This window comes from Ornithodoros turicata, chromosome 7 (genome assembly GCF_037126465.1).
Source record: "Ornithodoros turicata isolate Travis chromosome 7, ASM3712646v1, whole genome shotgun sequence".
Taxonomy (NCBI): Eukaryota; Metazoa; Arthropoda; class Arachnida; order Ixodida; family Argasidae; genus Ornithodoros; species Ornithodoros turicata.
The window spans coordinates 15,921,190-15,935,215 of NC_088207.1; the positions used below are offsets into that span (position 1 = coordinate 15,921,190).

The 14,026-nt window shown below is 49.3% G+C and overlaps 2 long non-coding RNA genes across 2 annotated transcripts; one reads left to right on the forward strand and one right to left on the reverse strand.

Moving 5' to 3' along the window:
• Positions 1 to 976: 976 nt before the first annotated feature.
• LOC135399580 (uncharacterized) lies at positions 977 to 1,804 on the forward strand. The gene is made up of 2 exons (XR_010424350.1): positions 977 to 1,179; positions 1,644 to 1,804. It is a non-coding gene; the product is annotated as an uncharacterized LOC135399580 (long non-coding RNA).
• A 7,480-nt stretch (positions 1,805 to 9,284) lies between these two features.
• LOC135399581 (uncharacterized) lies at positions 9,285 to 10,199 on the reverse strand. Its single transcript, XR_010424351.1, has 2 exons — positions 10,088 to 10,199; positions 9,285 to 9,471 (listed from the first exon to the last, which is right to left on the reverse strand). It is a non-coding gene; the product is annotated as an uncharacterized LOC135399581 (long non-coding RNA).
• Positions 10,200 to 14,026: the final 3,827 nt, after the last annotated feature.

The following is a 14,026-nucleotide window of genomic DNA, read 5'->3' on the forward strand; positions in this document are numbered from 1 at the left end:
GTGCACGCTGCGCACGGTGCGCCACAGGACGACGTAACTGGCGTTGTAGGATATTGTTCTAAAATGGCTACTGTCGAAAAAGATGTTTTGAACGAGTAAGAAGATCGACGCGTTGGCGTGGTGAGAACCCCGAATGAAAAGATCGGTCACCTCCTTCAAGGAACCGGCGTCGGTCATGTGATCGTCGACGACGATCAGCGTAGCGCGCGACGTGTCCCACTCTCGCGGTAGCTCCTTGGTAAATTTTACGGAGTCCCCGAATTCGTCCTGCATGCTCGGCGAAGCATATTTCTGCACGTAGAATATTTGTGACGGAGGCTTGTCCACCACGTCGTTCAGGTTCCTCAGCACGTTAGCAACGAACGTAGATTTGCCGCACATGGAGGGGCCGCTTAAGATGCAGCGAAAGGGATGACGGAAACGAAAAGGTTCGGGGAAAGACATGTTACGTGCGTACACGTTTCACGAAGAGAAAGAAGAGACTGAGACTCGAAGAGAAATGCATCGCTTTTATTTACACATCCTCGTCGTCGTCCTCTACATCGGAACTGCGTTCCCAATACAGATTGTCCAGGCTAAAGTTGGACTTCTTTTTCGCCAGTCTGTCCGTCGCTAAGATGCGGTCGAGCGTCTTCATCTTGTCCTGACACATTTCTTGACGTGCTTGCAACCATTCCAGACGGTGGACTTGAAAGGCTTCCTCCACGATGCCGCGTATAAATTCGCGAAGTTCTTCGTTTTTTGTCTTTTCCTTGCGACGACGAGAAGCGCAGGAGAATAAACCACACATGGCGTTTTCCACGTATCGGTCAGAATGATGACGCGAGCGCGGTGCGCGCTGCCTTTATAGAGATAAACGCGCGCGCGCAAAGAACGGAGAATGAAAGCGAAACCGAAAAGCCACCCGTCGCCGCTAGGAGCGCGCGCGCAGCAGAGAGCCGAAACCGAAAACACCCGCGGCCGGCGCAGGGGGCGCTAGGAGCGCGCGCGCGCGCATGCGCGGACGGGTGGAGCAGAGGGCGCGCGCGCGTCGCCTCTCTCAGTTTCTCTCGGACCGTCGCGGAAGACGGACGTGCGCTCCGCGCGCTCGCTCAGTTGCTGGCTGGATCTCGTAGAGAGCAGACGTGTTGTTCTCCGCGCTCGCTCAGTTTCTGCCTGGAAGTTGCCGCGGGGGAAAAGGTGAGTGATTTGACGCGCTCCTTTTCTCGTATGTTTGCCGTGTTTAGCGGTGACCGCGCTCGTGTTAAGCCTTTTCTCGCATGTTTAGACTTGTTTTGCGGTGTCCAAGCCTGTTGACGCATGTTTAGCGATGTGTGGTTCCCGCCTTGTGTTAGCTGCGTAGTGTTGAGGTTATGCCCAAGCGCGCTCCTTTTCTCGTATGTTTGCCGTGTTTAGCGGTGACCGCGCTCGTGTTAAGCCTTTTCTCGCATGTTTAGCGATGTGTGGTTCCCGCCTTGTGTTAGCTGCGTAGTGTTGTGGTTAGGCCTAAGCGATCGTCCCCCCGTAAGCCTTTTCCCCCGATGTGTACTGTTTTCTGTTTAGCAGTAGCGGTTAGACCTTTTCTCTCGCATGCCTAGACTTGTTTAGCAGTGCTGTCATTTTTACCTGCCGCTAGTATCTTGTTCTCTGTCTCTCTCCTCTAGAGCTATGATGGTGGCGCCATCTGGTGTGATGCCTTGCAACTAAGTGGCCACCTGTCGTCGATCTCTGCAACTACCCGACGTCAACAAGCACTGGTCACCCCGGAGCCGTTTCTTCGCCGCGGCATCGTTGATTTTCGAATAAATTGTTTCTCTCCACTCTATTTCTATCTTTTTATTTTATTTTCTACCTATTTTTTTATTTTTTATCAGCTCAAGTAGCCGGAAACTCACACAGTGGTCTGGACACGTCCTAGATGATCCCCAATTAGTGTAATGACTCCCTGGTGGGTCCTGATTAATGTGGGGGGTCCCAATTAGCTCTAATTGCTAATTAATGGCGTCCAGACCAAGATGTGAGTTTCCGGATACTTGAGCTGATCCCATACTACTCTCACGGACCACAGGGAGCTTTCGTTCGTTGGCCACCTCACATCATAAATTTTCTTAGAGAAGATGACACGACACTCCTGTTTTACATGCAGGTCGCGACATACACCCCATTCCTTTTCACCGTACGTTCGGAATCTTCTTATCCTGTTTCTCTTCAAGTTCCTCCGAAGTTTCTAAAATGAAACATGTAATCAATAGTATTCAAAACATCACAGTCATCACTCATACCTGCAAACATTCGTGAATGTGCAGTCCGATTGGCGTTTCACAGTGCGTTCTTGCCCCTACGCCGTTTACGTCTTCTTGGCGTCAAAACTCTTTCGGGAAATCGACAATGTGTTGCACAGGAACCATTGTCATCGCATTGTCTTACAAAGCGCGCTGAAACACACGTAAATACTGCACAGGAGATACACCATGCTTGCGACGGCTACTGAAGACAAAACCAACTTGCTGCGACGCGTCCAAGTTCCAACTGCCACCTGCCACTCTCGTCCTCTACTCTTCCTCTAGTTTGAATTGCCGTGGCGTCTTCACATTGCATCAGCCTCTGCAATGACCTTTTCTTTTTTTTGTTGTTGTTGTCTTTGTATTTAGCTTAATTTTTGTTGTTGTTGAGATGTATTTTTTTACATTTCCCTGGTACTGAATATGTTATGATATTCACCTCAGATGAGAATGTGCACGAATTGGAGTTACAGGGATACAGCATTCGCAGACGCGCGCACCTGGATAAACAGCAATAAAAAGAGATCATGCCTGTGCTAAAATAGATCAGAGTAATAGATAAAAAAAAACATGTTAAGTGTGGACAGGGTGAAATCTCATAGGGGGAAGCTGGGAAGCTGCCCAACTTGGAGTCTCAGCGACCATTCTGGGAACAAAATGGTACCTGTGAGGCTCCAGCTGGAACTTCTGGAACCATCTCAGACCAGAGTGGTACCACTGATGTCACCAAAGTGGAACCAGCCACCCCACTTGGGAATCCAGCTGGGACCATCAAGCATCCAACTGGAACCAGTCCAGATTCAACTGGAACCATTCTGGGACCAGTCTAGATTTTCGCCTGGGATGGTGTACCTCGACGATGTTGTCGTCTTCGCAAGAACTTTCGAAGAACATGTTGAACGGCTCAAGCAAGTCCTCGAGGCTATCAGAACTGCAGGGCTGACGTTGAAGCCTCAGAAGTGTCGTTTCGGCTACGAGGAACTCAGATTTCTCGGCCATCTCGTGAGCAGCGACGGCGTACGCCCCGACCCCGAGAAAACGGTGGCCATCGCAAATTACCCTGTTCCTTCTAACGTGAAAGACGTTCGAAGCTTTCTTGGCCTTTGCGCCTACTACTGACGGTTCATTCCGAACTTTTCAAGAATTGTGTCACCCCTGAATGCCCTCACGAAGGACGGATCCACGTTTACCTGGAGTGAAGCCCAGCAACAGGCGTTTGATGAATTGAAGACGCGTCCACAGACCGCACCCGTGCTTGCCTACTTCGATCCAAACGCCGAAACAGAAATACACACCGACGCAAGCAACGATGGTCTAGGAGAGGTGCTCGTTCAACTTCACGACGGCGTCGAACGTGTCATCGCTTACGCAAGTAGAACGCTAACCAAGGCAGATAATTATTCGACGACCGAAAAAGAGTGCCTTGCACTCATATGGGACATCACAAAGTTGCGTCCCTACCTGTACGGACGGCCGTTCAAGGTGGTAACAGACCACCATTCTCTGTGCTGGCTGGCTGGTTTAAGGGACCCCTCAGGACGCCTAGCGAGATGGAGCCTCTGATTACAGGAGTATGACGTAACCATCACTTACAAGTCAGGAAGAAAACACAACGACGCCGACTGCCTGTCCCGAGCACCACTCCAGCGACAGGACAGTGGTCTCGAGGACGACGACGCCTTCCTCGGTCCAATGAGCGCGACTACCATATCTACCAAGCAGTCAACGCCCCGAATTGAAGACACTCGTCGACTATCTGCAGGGCTGCGCTGACAATGTTCCTTCCATCTTCAGAAGATCACTCCCAAGTTTTACCCTACGTAATGGTGTCCTCTACAAAGAAAACCACGCACCACAAGGCGCTACGTGGCTTCTCGTTGTCCCTGGAGACATGCGCCTCGAGATTCTTGAATCCTGCCAGGACGAACCGTCATCAGGTCATTTGGGATACAGCCGGACACTGGCCCGTATAAGGGAAAAGTACGACTGGTCAAAACTGGCCAAGACCGTCCACCACTACGTAAGAACGTGCCGGGAATGCCAACGACGAAAAACGCCGCCGGTACGACCTTCTGGGTACCTTCAGCCAATCGCACCGCCGTCGGCGCCGTTCGAGCAGATTGGGATGGATCTGGCCCTTCCCACGTTCGTCTTCCGGAAATCGTTGGATAATCGTCGCCACCGACTACCTGACACGTTATGCCGAGACTAAGGCACTTCCACAGGGCACAGCAACAGAAGTGGCGAAGTTCTTCATCGAGAACATCGTACTACGGCACGGAGCTCCGACGGCTTTAATCACCGATAGGGGAACTGCATTTACAAGCAGGCTAACACAAGAAATCCTTCGACTCAGTTGCTTTTGTGCCAAAAATAACCCAAACATCATCATCATCACCTTCGACTCAGCCACACCGCCCACCGGAGAACAACGGCGTACCATCCGCAGACGAACGAGCTCACCGAACGCCTGAACAAAACCCTTGCCGACATGATTTCGATGTACGTCGACGTCGAGCACAAGACATGGGACGAAATACTGCCTTACGTCACGTTTCCCTATAACACGGCAGAGGTGGGCATCCTCATGAGGGCAAATGAGGGTGAGGGTGCCCTCACCCTCACCTCACGCACATTGAGGTGAGGTGAGGTGAGGAAAAATTTCTAAAAGGGAAATTGAGGTGAGGTGAGGAAAAATTCTCAAAAGAGAGATTGAGGTGAGGTGAGGAAAGTGTTTTGGGAGGGAGGTTGAGGTGAGGTGAGGTGAGGAAAATTTTCGAGAAGGAGGTTGAGGTGAGGTGAGGAAAAATTTCCGAAATTTAGATTGAGGTGAGGTGAGGCGACGAAAAATTTTTGAGAGGGAGGTTGAGGAAATGTGGAGCGGCTATTTTCAATTGCGCGATCTCTTAAAAGGGCACCGAGAGCCAGCTTTTTCTATTACCAATGTAGCAGGAATGTTACTGTGAGCATAGGCTCTCTACATTAAAATGTGTTCGCTGTACGCGTTAGTTCCCGACTTTCAGTTGAGTCAGATACATGATAGACGTGTCAGATCAGACACACGTACAAGTGAATACAGCTTATGTGTGCTTTATATGTATTTAGCTCAGATTTCAACACAATCAAACTAGTCAGTTGAGTCACATACATGATGTGAGACACATGAACAACTCAGTATAGTTCCGTGTGCTTTGAGTGTTTAGATTTCAACAAAGCCAAACTAGTCAGTCTGTAAGCAGATGGCTTTCACGTATTATATGGAACGATAGTACATGACAACCAATGGCCTTATCAGAGACTGATGTAAGAAATGGAGGCAACAACACGCGCTTTAAGTGCAATAAGCGCAAATAATGGCATATATTCCGTATTGCCACAAGTTGAAATATTTAGCTTTTAGTACGGCAATGAAGTTAGGTGAAAAGGCACAAGAGGTTTGTGTCTACATAAAGTAATTTAATTAGTAAGTCAACACATAAGTCACTAGTAATCCGTACAGCACGTCTACCTGATTGCTTCAGAACAAGGGTCATGAAGAAAAGGTCCCCGAATTCCGGCTACAAATGAATACGTCTATTTAAATAATATTGATCGATACTATAAAGTCATAACCGACAAAAATGCAAAATGTACAAGTAATTCGAAGTATAGCTGCATAGCATCCCGAAAACGACTTCCGCAGCTCCGTTATCATTCTCGCTTGAGAGATACTCGATAAAAGCCATTCCTGCCTTGTCAGTATGAAAAACAACTCAAACTTGCTCGGTTTGTGCAACTTCTCTACCAATGTACCCTTTGTCCAATTTTTACTGATCGTACGTGTAGTGGATACTTGTTGCAAGAAGGACGAACCAAGCAAGGCAATGAATCTTAGCTGTGGGTACTTGTAACTTGTTGTCAGGAATCAAACAACGAAGCAGTAAAAAGCCAACTGAAACGCATACACCTACCCACTCCTAGAACCTTTTTGATTCCGTGTTAGCACCACGAAGCAACTATGGCTATGAGCAACGCCACTCCTAATTGAAAGAGCAATTGTGAAGTGAAAACGTTTTACAGGAACTGGTTAAGGTGAGCTCGACGAGGCAAAAATTATAACAAAGATGAATATATTTTAGAAAGAAGGTTGAGGTGAGGTGACGTGAGGAAAATACTTCAGAAAGAAGGTTGGGGTGAGGTGAGGCGAGGAAAATTTTTCAGAAAAAAAATGAGGTGAGGTGAGGAAAAAGTGTTCTGGAAAATGTTGAGGTGAGGTGAGGTGAGGAAAATTTTTCAGAAACAAATTGAGGAGAGGTGAGGCGAGAAAAATAATTTTAAAATGAGGTTGAGGTGGAGGTGAAGAACGAAGTACATGACCACCCCAAAAAATGAGGTGAGGTGACGAAAAGCATCTGTGACGAAAATTGAAGTGAGGGCAAAGATCGTTAGGGCATTTGCCCACCTCTGGGACACGGCTGTCCAGGAAACAACGGGTTTCACACCGTTCTGCCATGCACACGGCCATGACGCATCGACTATGCAGGACACGATGCTGCCCCACGAACCCATTGATGAGGAAAACGACGCCCTGGATTAAGGCGGAGATTTGGGCAAGTTGGTACATAACTAGGTAGAAAACAGCACAGAGACGGGACACGAAGAAGAAACAAGTGCACACACACAGCGCTGACTAGCAACTGAAACTTTATTCCCCAAAGTGGGCAAAACCGAAAAGGAGAGAAGGAAAGGAGGACAATCAGGAACACTCTAGAAGATAACTAATCTCTTTGTTCAATAGGTCCACTGATGGCTTGCTGACACATTTTTCACCTCTATTATGAATTTGTGCTCCTTCGTAAATTTCCCTGGCGAGCCTGTCGGAGTAGCTCCTGAGTACACGTCTGTAAGACAGGACGGTGTCTGAATGACAGGCTGCGCGAACACTCGTCCTCCTTGTAAACCCACACAGGCAGCAACCTATAGCAATGCACTGTCGCGATTGCGGATGCCGACCTCGTTTGGAAGACACACGTGTACTTAGGAGCTACTCCGACAGGCTCGCCAGGGAAATTTACGAAGGAGCACAAATTCATAATAGAGGTGAAAAATGTGTCAGCAAGCCATCAGTGGACCTATTGAACAAAGAAATAAGTTACCTTCAAGATTGTTCTTGAATGCCCTCCTTTCCTGTTCTCTCCACTTCGGTTTTGGCCCCCTTTGGGGAATAAAGCTTCAGTTGCTAGTCAGCGCCCTGTGTGTGCACTTGTTTCTTCTTCGTGTCCCGTCTCTGCGCTGTTTTCTACCTAGACGCTCTGGACTTCACACAGCGAGCAGAAGAAGCCCGCCAGCTGGCCAGACTACGCATTGGTCAACAGCAACGCGTCGATGAAAGAAGATACAATTTGCGCCGTCGAGACGTACGCTTCAGTCCAGGCGACTTGGTATGGGTCTATCTTTACCGCAGAGATCTATGCTATCATACTTGCACTTACGCACATTCTTCAAGGCGGCATCATGTCTGCTGTTATATATACAGATTCTTTAAGTTCTGTAAATGCTATCTGTAGCACATGCAAACCAAATAATTTTTTGATACAGCGTGCACAGTCCTGAGTCAGTATGGCACAAAAGAGGGGATACTCAGTTATTTTATGCTGGGTGCCTAGCCACACAGGCATACAAATGTTACTGCTAAACCCTAAACCCTATCAGGTACCTGAATACTGCTAGATATAGGTGTGTGCAGAAAAAGTAACCCCCACATTAATGCAGGTACCGCATTCACGGATGCTTATTATACGAACTTCCGGTGGGCCACGACGCCGCGTTTGTGCGATGAATAAAAAAAAATCGTAGTAACCAAACTGTGCGCAACAAAAAGTTAGCCACGCAAACTTAACTCTGCGCGCATCACAAATGTTGAAAAACACTGAAACTACTCTTTATTAACGCACAAGCTTTCGTGCAGTAGTCTGCATATCGTAGGAGCTGACAACTCTATGTAGGAAACGAAGTGGTCACGTCGAAACAGAGAGGTGGGTGTAGCAAAAGAGAAAATGAAGAAAAAATAAAAAGAATAGAGAGGGGGGGGGGGGGGGGAGACGTACGCTCTGGAACGGGAAACGAAACCACAGGTTACCCATAGGACGTATAAGGAATACCAGTCAAGGTCAAGTCAAGGGAATTGCTTTAAAAAGCGCCAGAAATGGCTAACACGGTGTATATGGCGAAAGCGGGAGAGGAAATCTCTGGGCTCGCATGGCGACGGATGGCTTAAACACATATACACTAATAGAAAATTTCATCTTCTCCACCTCATATTAGATACTATCAAATGCTAAATAACAAAATTTCAAAAAAACGCTCAACGGCACCTTAACATCCTACACGGGGACGACAAATTAAAATAAATATTCCCGACTCCTCGACTGGTTGTATTCCGTAGATCTAATAATCTACGCAACATTCTCACATCTTGCCGCTTAACACAGCAACAGTCTGGTTGCTACCCATCTGGCAACACACCGTGTCAAACTTCGAGTTTCATTCTCCCATCTACATCCACCCGTAGTACTAGCTTTGAATTCTCATTCGACATCTGCCAACCGCTCCATTATAATTCTTCCAATATTTGTTATCTAGTATTATGCAGCAAGTGCAATGTACAATACATTGGGGAGTCCTCAAACTCCATGCGGGAAATGTTCTACGGACATAAGTTCGATATTCAAACTAAGCGTTTTTTCCGCCAGCGCCCATTTCCGCCAGCGCCCATCCTAAGCGCCCATTTCCGTTCATTTCAACCTGCCAGACCATAACGTAAGTAGTAAGTACTGACCACGTTTATCCGGAAACGCACATCTGGCCTGGACGCCATTAATTAGCAATTAGAGCTAATTGGGACCCCCCACATTAATCAGCACCCTCCAGGGAGCCATCACACTAATTGGGGAACGTCTATCTTGCGTCCAGACCAAGATGTGCGTTTCCGGATAATCGTGGTCATAAAAAATAAAAAAATAGGCAGAAAATAAAATAAAAAGATAGAAATAGAGTGGAGAGAAACAATTTATTCGAAAATCAACGATGCCGCGGCGAAGAAGCCGCTCCGCAACACCCGAGTGACCAGCGTCCGCCATGTTGGTAGTTTGCACCCAGCAGTTGCAGAGATCGACGACAGGTGGCCACTTAGTTGCAAGGCATCACACCAGATGGCGCCACCATCATAGCTCTAGACGACAAAGACAGAACAAGATACTAGCGGCGGGTAAAAATGACAGCACTGCTAAGCAAGTCTAGGCATGCGAGAGAAAAGGTCTAACCGCTACTGCTAAACAGAAAACAGTACACATCGCGGGAAAAAGGCTTACGGGGGACGATCGCTTAGGCCTAACCCCAACACTACGCAGCTAACACAAGGCGGGAACCACACATCGCTAAACATGCGAGAAAAGGCTTAACACGAGCGCGGTCACCGCTAAACACGGCAAACATACGAGGAAAGAGGCTTACGGGGGGCCGATCGCTTAGGCCTAACCCCAACACTACGGACTAACACAAGGCGGGAACCACACATCGCTAAACATGCGAGAAAAGGCTTAACACGAGCGCGGTCACCGCTAAACACGGCAAACATACGAGGAAAGAGGCTTACGGGGACGATCGCTTAGGTCTAACCTCAACACTACGCAGCTAACACAAGGCGGGAACCACACATCGCTAAACATGCGTCAACAGGCTTGGACACTGCAAAACAAGTCTCAACATGCGAGAAAAGGCTTAACACGAGCGCGGTCACCGCTAAACACGGCAAACATACGAGAAAAGGAGCGCGTCAAATCACTCACCTTTTCCCCCGCGGCAACTTCCAGGCAGAAACTGAGCGAGCGCGGAGAACATACGTCTGCTCTCTACGAGATCCAGCCAGCAACTGAGCGAGCGCGCGGAGCGCACGTCCGTCTTCCGCGACGGTCCGAGAGAAACTGAGAGAGGCGACGCGCAGCGGCCGCTATGGATGCGCGCGCGCCCTCTGCTCCACCCGTCCGCGCATGCGCGCGCGCGCGCTGCTAGCTCCCTCTGCGCCGGCCGCGGGTGTTTTCGGTTTCGGCTCTCTGCTGCGCGCGCGCGCGCTCCTAGCGGCGACGGGTGGCTTTTCAGTTTCGCTTTCATTCTCCGTTCTTTGCGCACGCGCGCGTTTATCTCTATAAAGGCAGCGCGCACCGCGCTCGCGTCATCATTCTGACCGATACGTGGAAAACGCCATGTGTGGTTTATTCTCCTGCGTTTCTCGTCGTCGCAAGGAAAAGACAAAAAACGAAGAACTTCGCGAATTTATACGCGGCATCGTGGAGGAAGCCTTTCAAGTCCACCGTCTGGAATGGTTGCAAGCGCGTCAAGAAATGTGTCAGGACAAGATGAAGACGCTCGACCGCATCTTAGCGGCGGACAGACTGGCGAAAAAGAAGTCCAACTTTAGCCTGGACAATCTGTATTGGGAACGCAGTTCCGATGTAGAGGACGACGACGAGGATGTGTAAATAAAAAGCGATGCATTTCTCTTCGAGTCTCAGTCTCTTCTTTCTCTTCGTGCAACGTGTACGCACGTAACATGTCTTCCCCCGAACCTTTTCGTTTCCGTCATCCCTTTCGCTGTATCTTAAGCGGCCCCTCCATGTGCGGCAAATCTACGTTCGTTGCTAACGTGTTGAGGAACCTGAACGACGTGGTAGACAAGCCTCCGTCACAAATATTCTACGTGCAGAAATATGCTTCGCCGAGCATGCAGGACGAATTCGGGGACTCCGTAAAATTTACCAAGGAGCTACCGCGAGAGTGGGACACGTCGCGCGCTACGCTGATCGTCGTCGACGATCACATGACCGACGCCGGTTCCTTGAAGGAGGTGACCGATCTTTTCATTCGGGGTTCTCACCACGCCAACGCGTCGATCTTCTTACTCGTTCAAAACATCTTTTTCGACAGTAGCCATTTTAGAACAATATCCTACAACGCCAGTTACGTCGTCCTGTGGCGCACCGTGCGCAGCGTGCACCAGATGGAACATTTCGGCCAACAGCTATTTGGCAGAAAAAGATTGGAGTATTTTCTGGACGCATATAAACAAGCGATGTCGTCGCCCCACGCATATTTACTCGTGGATCTTCACAACTACACGCACGAGGATCACAGGTTGCGTAGCAATATCTTTCCGGGAGAACGTCAATATATCTACGCTCCGAAATGAATCTCCGCCCTCACCTCACTTTACTCAAAGTACTCTCCACTCTACCCCCTCCACGCCGCCGCGACGTCTTGAGACGTTCGTCCTCGTCCGACATGAAACACCTCTCCGAAATTTGCCTCAATGTATTGAACGGAAAGGTGGCTCTAGCTCCAGATACGTTCGCGCGTTTGAAGAAGCACAAACGCTTTTTACGACGGCTCGCCTACAAAAAGATTCACAAGAATCCGTAACGTTTGAAGCGCTATCTGTCTCAGCAGCGAGGACAGGGCGTTCTTTCGTCGGTGGTTCCTCTCCTGCTTTCCGCCGTGTTGAACCTTTTCGCCAATGGCCAAGAGAATTGAAGTGACCTCCTCCATCGGAAACATTCTTTCCTCGAAGGAAAGTGACGACGTCAAAGTGAAACTCATACTGCAAGCACTGTATCGCATACTCAAGCAGTACGGATTTGACCCCTACGACAATAAAAACAAGGCGTCCGACGCTACAAATGACTTTGACTATTCGCTCCTCTCTCCAGAGGTGGACGAAGAGGAAGCGGAAAGGGTCGTCTCGGAATTAAAGAAGGTTCTTTCCTGGGATCGCGAGGGTTGTGTCTCCGTGTCGGGCAAGCCCATCAGACACTCCTCCGTTTACGAACTCGTCAATTATTTGTTGCAACGTAAGACGGGAAAGAAACCCTCCTGGTTCCCCAAAGTCTCGAAACTATTGCGTCTGATTTCTCTACCCAAATCTCGCGAGCCTCAACAGCAGCAGCAGCAGCAGCAGGCCTCCATTGCGTGGACGACTTATGGAGGGATATGAGAAACCAGAGGGTGGTTTGGGGGGGGTGGAACGCTATAGAAAAGCGCATCACTTGAGCAAAAAGAAGGCTCTCGCCATTCTCAGAAAGCTGGATGCCTACACGCTTCACCATCCGGTCAGAAGAAAGTTTAATAGGAGACGCATCATCGCGCTCAAGATCAACGACGTGTGGCAAATGGACCTCGCCGATTTTTCAAAATACAAGAGATTCAACGGTGGCTACCGCTACATTCTCGTGGCAATCGATTCCCTCTCCCGCTTTCTGCGTACCCTCCCGCTAAAGACGAAGCGCCCCGCCGAAATGAAAAGGGCCATGATAAGACTTTTTCGGGGAGGTAACGTACCTACACGCATCTTTTGCGACAGAGGCGGGGAATTCTACAACAAGACCGTCAAGGAGTATCTCTCACGAAAGAAGGTACAGATGTATTCTACCTTCTCTCCAGTAATCAAAGCGTCGCAGGCAGAGCGCGTCATACGCACTTTACGCGACAGAATATTCCGTTATTTTAGAGTAACGGGAAAATACCACTTCGTTTCCGCGCTTCCCAAGATCGTGCGCGACTACAACACCACCAAACACAGGACTTTGGGCATCAGCCCGTCCGAAGTCACGCCCGAAAACGAATTGGAGCTGTTCAATAAGATAAATGGGAAGCCCGTCGTACCCTCCGTGAAAAAGAAGCTCAAACTGGGGGATAAAGTGAGGGTCCTACTTCACAGAAAAGGTTTTCATAAGAGCTCGGAAGGGAGTTGGTCGCCTCAGATTTTCACCGTCTCCCGTCTGAGAGACACCTCTCCTCCCGTCGTACACCTGGAAGATTACCGGGGTAAGGAAGTGGACGGATCTTTCTACCCGGAGGAGGTACTCGTCGTAACCCGAGACGCCAATCAGCCTTGGCCAGTAACGAAAGTGCTGAGAAAGAAGCAACTGAACGGTCAGAGCTTCTCCTTGGTTCGCTGGTTCGGTTACGACAAAGAACACGACAGTTGGGTTCCGAGCAGCGACGTGGTCAAGATTGGGAAATGATGTCAGACATCTACGTCCACCTGCTCTCGAACGCCAGCATGGATAAGTTTCCCTCGAATAAACTCAACGCCTTCACGGTAGCTTTCGATAGTCCGCTTCAGCTCTCGAATCGGTATAAAGTCGGTCTGATGGATCTCAGCATAAGTAATGATTTTTTAAATATCGGGTACGAAAGGCAAGATGCGAAAATCGAGGTTTCTTTCGAGGACACGGTGGAAGCCGGCAGAACTTTTCGTGTCACCTCGGATCTCGAGAGGGATTTGGGAAAAGCCCTTTCGGAATTCGACGTTTCTTTCGCGTACAATAAATCGCGATACGACTTCGTCTTACCCGTGGACGTGAAAGCCGTGGAATTGGACCCTCGGCTCGCGCAAGCGCTCGACGCCTCGCTAGCGTCCCGCGAAGCAGGTCGTGCGGTGAAACCCCCCAAATTGAGCGAACGCGAAGCCACCTCCATCTTATTGGAGCACGCCGCACCCGCCGTCGCTTTCGGCGACGTCACTCTGAATTCGGAAACCACGTCCCTACGGAACACACTCAACAAGTATTTCCAGACGCACAAGCTGGACGCCTCGCTAGAATTCGCGGATAATGTCTACTCTCTGAAAACGCCGAAAGGGTTGCACGTGCCGGAACCCTTTGTCAAGCTGCTACATCTCACACCCGTCGAGGGACACGAAGAAGAAACGCTACGCGTCTCTCTCCCCGTAG